The sequence below is a fragment of the Bidens hawaiensis genome, unplaced genomic scaffold (genome assembly GCF_021521415.1).
Source record: "Bidens hawaiensis isolate Kalapana, Puna unplaced genomic scaffold, B.hawaiensis_p1.1 tig00005061_1, whole genome shotgun sequence".
Lineage (NCBI taxonomy): Eukaryota > Viridiplantae > Streptophyta > Magnoliopsida > Asterales > Asteraceae > Bidens > Bidens hawaiensis.
The window spans coordinates 288,698-296,201 of record NW_027491322.1 but is presented as its reverse complement, the minus strand read 5'-3'; the positions used below and the strand labels follow the sequence as shown (position 1 = coordinate 296,201).

Below are 7,504 nucleotides of genomic sequence, written 5' to 3'. Positions count from 1 at the left end.
AACCAAATAAACGGGCCGTACACGGCCGTGAACGACACAATGGCCCTGTACCTCGCACAAGCAAAAACCCTTATGCGCGATTTTAACGATTGTAAGGTCATACACGTCAAGCGTAGCGAAAACAAATCTGCGGATGCGTTAAACAAGCTTGCATCATTAGCCTTCACCCACTTGGGAAAGGAAATCCGCATTGAACTCCTTGGAGCACCATCAGTCTCGCACAAGGAAATCTGTGTCATCCAAACCGGCACAGAAACGTGGATGACACCAATAATAAATTACCTTGCGGCGGGTATACTACCAGAGTAAAAAACACAGGCAAGAAAAATACGCTGTAAAGCACTGAACTATCAACTCATCGATGACATCCTTTACAGACGTAATTTTCTTGGCCCACTCCTAAGATGCGTGGACAACCAAGATGCTGGCTACCTCCTAAGGGAAGTGCACGAAGGCATCTGTGGAGTACACGCAGGTCCACGCGCTGTTGTAGCTAAGCTAAACAACGCGGGATACTTTTGGCCGAAGATGCATACGGATGCGCTGGCATACATCAGAAAGTGTAGGTCTTGCCAACTCTACGCACCCAACACGCATCGCCCGAAGAATGAACTTGTTCCAGTCACCTCTTCATGGCCATTTCAGAAGTGGGCCATCGATGTGACAGGCCCATTTCCCACAGCAGCAGGGAACGTTCAGTTTCTAGTGGTAGCCATCGACTACTTCACCAAGTGGATAGAAGCAAAACCCTTAGCCCAAACAACCGCAAAACATATCAAAAAATTTATTTGGGAATTTATTATTTGTCGTTTTGGACTTCCACAGAATTTGGTGAGCAATAACGGCACCAACTTTGCTGACAAAAAGCTACAAAAGTGGCTGGAAGAACTTCAAATCACCCACACCTTTACCTCAGTGGCGCACCCGCAGGGTAACGGTGAGGTGGAAAGAGCAAATAAAAGCATCGTCGAAGGCATAAAGAAAAGACTCCTGGAACACAGATCCGGCTGGGTAGACGAAGTTCCACACGTCCTTTGGGCAAACAGAACACTGAAAAAGGCCAGTACGGGAAAAACCCCGTTCAGCCTCACTTATGGCACTGAAGCCATGGTCCCAGTCGAAATTGGTTTGCCCTCACCAAGGGTCTTGATTCAGCCAGAAGACAATGATGCGGAAAGACGGTTAGACCTTATGCTAACCGAGGAACGCAGAGACTTAGCCGCAACGCGTGAAGAAAACTACAAGCGACAAATGCAAAAGTACTACAACACGCGGGTAAAACTCTGCAACTTCAATGTCGGAGACTACATACTGCGTAACAACGAGGCTTCGAACCAAGAACGCCCAGGAAAGCTGGCCCCGGTCTGGGAAAGGCCATACATTATCAAAGAAGTTTTGGAAAAGGGCGCATACCGGCTCGAAAGGCTCGATGGCACCCCCATCCCAAGAACATGGAATGGAGCTCAATTACGCAAATGTTACATGTAGATCAATTCCAAACTTATAAAGAAAAGGCCTAGAGCCACTTCTAATGGAAATGATTCTCCTTTATCACATTGTGTTGATAGCCTTACCTTTATACTTATTCAAAACACTGATATGCCGGTATTCACCGCATAAATAAGTGGGGAAGTAAGTCGTTGCGTGTGGAAGGCGAAAAAACCCGCATAAACACAAAAAACGGCAAAAATTTCTAAGGAAAATATGAGGAAAACCTTCACGCAGGTCAGTTATAGGTGAAGTTTGGTCATCCCACTAAATGAAAGTGACGGTCCTACACGCACAATCATGATAGAGGAAAGTGAACATTAACCTATTGACAACCGCGCGTCGAAAGGTTAACTTACTCAAAACACTTAGAAAATTTCTAAAATGATGAGGAAAACCTTCACGCAGGTCAGTTATAGGTGAAGTTTGGTCATCCCACTAAATGAAAGTGACGGTGCTACCCGCACAATCATGATAGAGGAAACTGAACTAACCTATTGACAACCACGCGTCGAAAGGTTAACTTATTCAAAACACTTGGAAAATTGCTAAGTTAAACTAAAGTATGCATGAGCGAATCATATATTGTTTATGAGGCAAAATAAGTGCCAAATTAAACTATAATATGCATGAGCAAGTCATATAACGTTTATAAAGCAAGTCAAAAAGATTCAAAGATTCAAAAATAAGAGAGACTATACCCCCTTACCTTGGTAACCAAGAAACCGTAAGACAAGTGCGGGTACAGTGTCAAGGCGAAACCCTTAACATACCTAGCACCTGCAGGGAATTGAAGCCAAGAATACCTTGGTAACCAAGAAACCGTAAGACAAGTGCGGGTACAGTGTCAAGGCGAAACCCTTCACATACTTAGCACCTTCAGGGAATTGAAGCCAATAATACCTTGGAAGTCAAGTAACTATAAGACGAGTGCGGGTACAGTGTCAAGGCGAAACCCTTCACATACTTAGCACTTGCAGGGAATTAAAACCAAGAAGGATCTTCTGGGCCATGCTTGTGGAAAGGGAAATAACATCCCCGCATAGCGGGAACGTTGAGAACTAGATTGTTTGAAGCTCCAAGATGGAATTGGTTGTTTAACATAATTGATCACTATGTCTAAAACTACCAAAACCTCGTGGAGAATCTACACAAGTGAAACTCAACGCTCCTGACTTGCAAGGAGGTTACATACCTACCCGCATCATACCCAAAGATCAAGCAGAAAAGTCAGGAATTTCTGCACGTGACATTAGGAAACCCGCGGGAATAATCCCCACGGAGAACCTTAAAATCAAAAACCCTTTTCAAAACCCCTTGCTTAAGTCCAAAAGTTCACCTCACTTATTAACAATTCATGAGAAGAACATTGGACTGGGGGACTTGAAGAGGTAGGTCCCAGCAGAGCCCAGTTGGACCCGCAAGACTCACCTTGAAGAGGGACGTCTGCGCAAAGACCAACTGGTTCCGCAGAACCCACCATGCTCAGAGAGATGAAGACCTTACGCGCAGTACGACCAGCTGTTCCCGCAGGAAAAGCCTCCCAATGGTGAAGTACCCCGCCTGTTCCCGCAGCTGCGGATACAAGCCATCAGGGAAGGCTACCCGCACTAATAGTAAGGCTACACGCACAAGGCACTAACTCTCAATAATTCAGTAATGTCACCTGAAGAAGGAATGAGCAAGGCGAGAATACTCCCGCCCAAATGAGCCAGTCCGTACGCTTCTGGAGGATCTCTTGTACTATACCTGCCAAGGTATGGACAAGATCTGACCAAAGCAGTGACAGCTCACTGACAACAGTACGACGAGGAGCACGCTCTAGTACAAAATGTCACTATCAGCCGCTGCCTACTCACCAACCCTCATCGTGGCACTTACATAGCATGCAGTTGGTGGAAAAGGAATAGTACACAGCCGGCCATGTCACTATCAGCCGCTGCCTACCCACCAACCACCAGCATGGCACGTGCGTAGCCCACAGTTGGTAGAAAAGGAATATTATACAGCTGGCTGTACCTGCTTGGAAACCTACCTTCGGCTATAAATACTCCAACACCTTGGAACGGTATCATCATCATATACTCTCATATATCATCTGATACTATCTTATCTAGCTATTTCTCTTAACATACACTTATATTCAGAGCAATCTAGTCTGATTCTCACGCCGGAGGGTGGTCACAAGGAGGTACCCCCCCTTCTCAGTGACGAGCTCACGGTGTCTGTTTTACAGGTCATCAGAAGAATAACCATCTTTGCCGGACTTAACCCTCGTGGGAAACATCTACCTGACCCTAAGATTATCCGTAATCTGCCGGGGTCACTTAGTGTTTCTTCACCTAAGGTGGGATGTATCATTTAATCTCTTAATCTGCCAACCTGTTTTCCAAGAATGCTGGAGCACCGTCACCGAAGAATCTTCTATGCACATCTTGTTCACCATCACCGGACTACACCCGAGAACCCCTGTCAGCAAACACCTTATCGGTACCAAGTGACTAAACACACCGACGCAAGATGTAACCGAGCCATGGCTGCTGCTGGTGGTTCTGCCATTAACCATGTGACTCGGTGGGTCCCGTGGAGACATCTCGTCATCTGCTTCATGGTCTAAAGTTGTCGTCACCATTTGTAACCGGCTTTTGCCTGATTTTCGTCGGGCGAATATTGGTCTGGGCTTTTGGAGTATGTCCCATGATGGGTGTGAATCGATTGTGGGTGAGAAACCGGGTTGGAGCTTATGTGGGAACGAGATGAGTGTGTTGTTTAGCAACTCAAGCATTCAGAATGACACCTGGCGGAGTGATTCACCGGAAGGTGGACAGAAGTCGGGTTGGAGTTTTTCGGTTAAGATTAATGTTTCGGGTGTGTATATGTCGGACCGCAAGCAGCCTTCCCATAATCCATGACTCATTTCTTGAAGTGCATCTGATGATTGTATCAGCTGTTCTGAAAAATCCATCTCCTGCAACGCAAAAGCACGAATTTTAAATTATTGTTGTGGGAAAGTAAAGACCAATATGCGGTTTCAGGTCAAGGGCTGTTCAAAAAGCTCGGGCACGTGGCTCGCTCGAATAATACTAGCTAAAAATACTTGATTTGAAACAACCTGAGCTGAGTTGGCTCATTTTTGTAACCGAGCCAAACTTGACCCAAGCTTAGCTCGGGTCATGTCTCAGCTCGATCTTAGGCTCATTTAACTTCAAAATCGAGCTCGAGCCTAGGAGCCTAGCTGAGCTGCCTCGTTTAATTACGAGCTGGAGCTCGAACCCACCCTGGCTCGACTTGTGAACAGTCCTCCGAGGTATCTAGGTTATTCGGTCTAACCCGAATCCTGATCAAGTACACAATGCTAAAAACAACATAACATAAGAAAAATAGTAAAAATACAATTCAATTTCAAACTATGAGTCTAAAGAATCTTTCAAGTTTCAAACTATTAACTAACATAGCAGCTGGTAGTACATCCAAACACAACACACGGTTACCGCGCACCTTGACAAACACAAACTCTTTTATCCTAACATGTTTCATATTTCGCTTTCTACCCTGACCGACCCAACGTCACCCTAGGGCTGGCAATTGGTGTCTAAACGGGTTAACAGGTTAGAAACGACACGCTTAACACAAGTATCAAGCATGAATACGACTCGTTTAACTAATTTATATGTCATGACTATAAGACAGTTTTAAGTTTCATGTACCAATAAGAGAAAATGATGAAGTCCAGCGGTCTAGCCTACTAATTTCAATTATTTAAGAAAATAAAAAAAATCGCATACTGCACTTTTTTTATTAACCGGTATTCTCGTGTCATAAACACGTACCCAATTGCCAGCATTGTAGTTCTAGTTCACCCAGATACCAAGAACCGAGTCAAATTTTCTTAATAGGTACAATTCGCTTCAGGTAAACATGTTATTCCGTCCAACCCGAATCTTGCCCAAGAACAACACGATGCTAAAAACAACATAACACGATGCTAGTCGCTACCCCACCGACTTGTCGCCGATTAATCCTCATTTGTCCAATAACGATCAAAATTGAAAATTTATACATAAAATTTGGAATATATATCTAGGGGAAGGTACATGTACAGAATAATCTTAAAATGAGAACGTAGGAAACAATATCTATCAAAAATGGAAACGTAGGATACAATATCAACTGCAATACCAATCTACATAAGCAATGTTTTATAGTTTTATAATAACAAAGAAAAAACCCTATTAATAACAACAAAAGAATCAAAATTAGCAATAAAATAATAACAACAAATACTTATAACAGCATAAAAAAACCTAATAATAACAACAAAATGTAAATCAACAAATATTTATAACGTCTCATAATCGGAAATCAGCAAATACGAACAAAAATTAACAGCAAACACTTACAAAAACAAACCTGATAATAACAGCAAATTAGTGAGATTGCTTCTCACTGTTTTCATGTTAAGAATGATTTGTATTTGATCCTAAAATGATATATCGATATTTAAAAATTTACATATAAATTACAATCCGATTAATCCCGACTAATCCCTATTAATCCTGATAATCGTCAGTCCCTACCCTACTGCCCGACTAACGCCTAGCGATTTCTACAACATTAAAAATAAGCATACAATTCAAACCATGATCCTAAAGAATCTTTCAACTTACCCAAACTAGACTCCCTATTAATCCTGATTAATCGCTAGTCTCTACCCTACCACCCGACTAGCGCCTAACGATTTACCACAACACTGATAATAACCATACAATTCAATTATTCAAACCATGATCCTAAAGAATCTTCCAACTTATCCAAACCCGACACGCAGTGACCATGTACCTGACAAACAATCCCCGCAGTGGATCTTGCCCGATCCAAAGGCGAACAATACACCGCATTAAACCGAACCCCCTGTGACTTCAAGAACACCGCCAACGCCCTCGCTTGCCGCATCCCATTCGCAGTCAACCCGGCCTCTGGGCACCGCCCACCCACCAAATCCAACCTCAACCCGATATCACACTCACCTTCACACACCAAATACACCTCCACGTCATCACACAACCCACGTGTAAACTGCACCGGTGGCGACAAAACATTACATGGGTCCCACACCTTTATCGACGGCGGCATCCGCGGCGTCCCGAACGCCGACGGCTGTGGGGATAACGGCGAGGCTGACGCGTGGCAGGGTAACAACTCTGGCTCTTGTTCTATTACTTTCTTCATCATCATATTATTATTATTATCATTATTAATATTATTATTGTTATGGGTTTGGTGATGGTGAAGGTGTTGGGTTTCTTCATCGTCGTCTTCCTCGGTGATTTGTACGGATTCTGATGCGCCCATTGAAGGTGTGATTAGTTTAATAAATTGTGGTGTTTGAATCTGGTGAATGAGTATGATATGATATGATGATTGATGATGAAATTAGGTTAGTGGGTAAAGGTGGAATTGAAATAGATCTGAAGGTGTGTGTGGGATATTAACAAGTGGGTTGCTGCTGGTTCACATGGGAAGCAAGTTTTCTACAGGAATTAATGGTTTTGCTTTTCTGCTAAGGTTTTTTTACAGTGGTAGTTAAACAGGACGACGACAAGGATTGGTTTTGGATAAGTAGAAAGTAGGAGTGTAGAAACCCTACGTTGACGGTTTGACTTAGAGGTGCATAAACCGGATTAAAATTCAAAACCTGGTTGGGTTGAAACTGGTTCGATATGGTTGATAAAAGTTAAAATTGGTTTATGATTGGGTTTGGTTCGGGTTGAAACCGGGTTCTTGATCAGATTACGATTGGTTTTGGTTAGGTTTTTTTATCGGTTTGGAACCGGTTTCGGTGGAGAAAATAACAAATTGGTTCCGAACGTACGGTTTCTATCGGTTTCAAGCTGGTTTCTACGTAATTGGTTTCAAACCGCTTCGGTTTCTGTTTGATTTTCGGGTCGGTTTAGTTAACATGTTCTTTTGCCCGCCTTTAGTTTGACTAAGTGGCACCGGTTTTTTTTTTTCTTTC

At 43.2% G+C, this 7,504-nt stretch overlaps 1 pseudogene across 1 annotated transcript; it reads right to left on the bottom strand.

Moving 5' to 3' along the window:
* Positions 1-3,826: 3,826 nt before the first annotated feature.
* LOC143628730 (uncharacterized) lies at positions 3,827-6,840 on the bottom strand (annotated as a pseudogene). Its single transcript, XR_013152811.1, has 2 exons — positions 6,328-6,840; positions 3,827-4,456 (listed from the first exon to the last, which is right to left on the bottom strand). The product of XR_013152811.1 is annotated as an uncharacterized LOC143628730 (transcript).
* Positions 6,841-7,504: the final 664 nt, after the last annotated feature.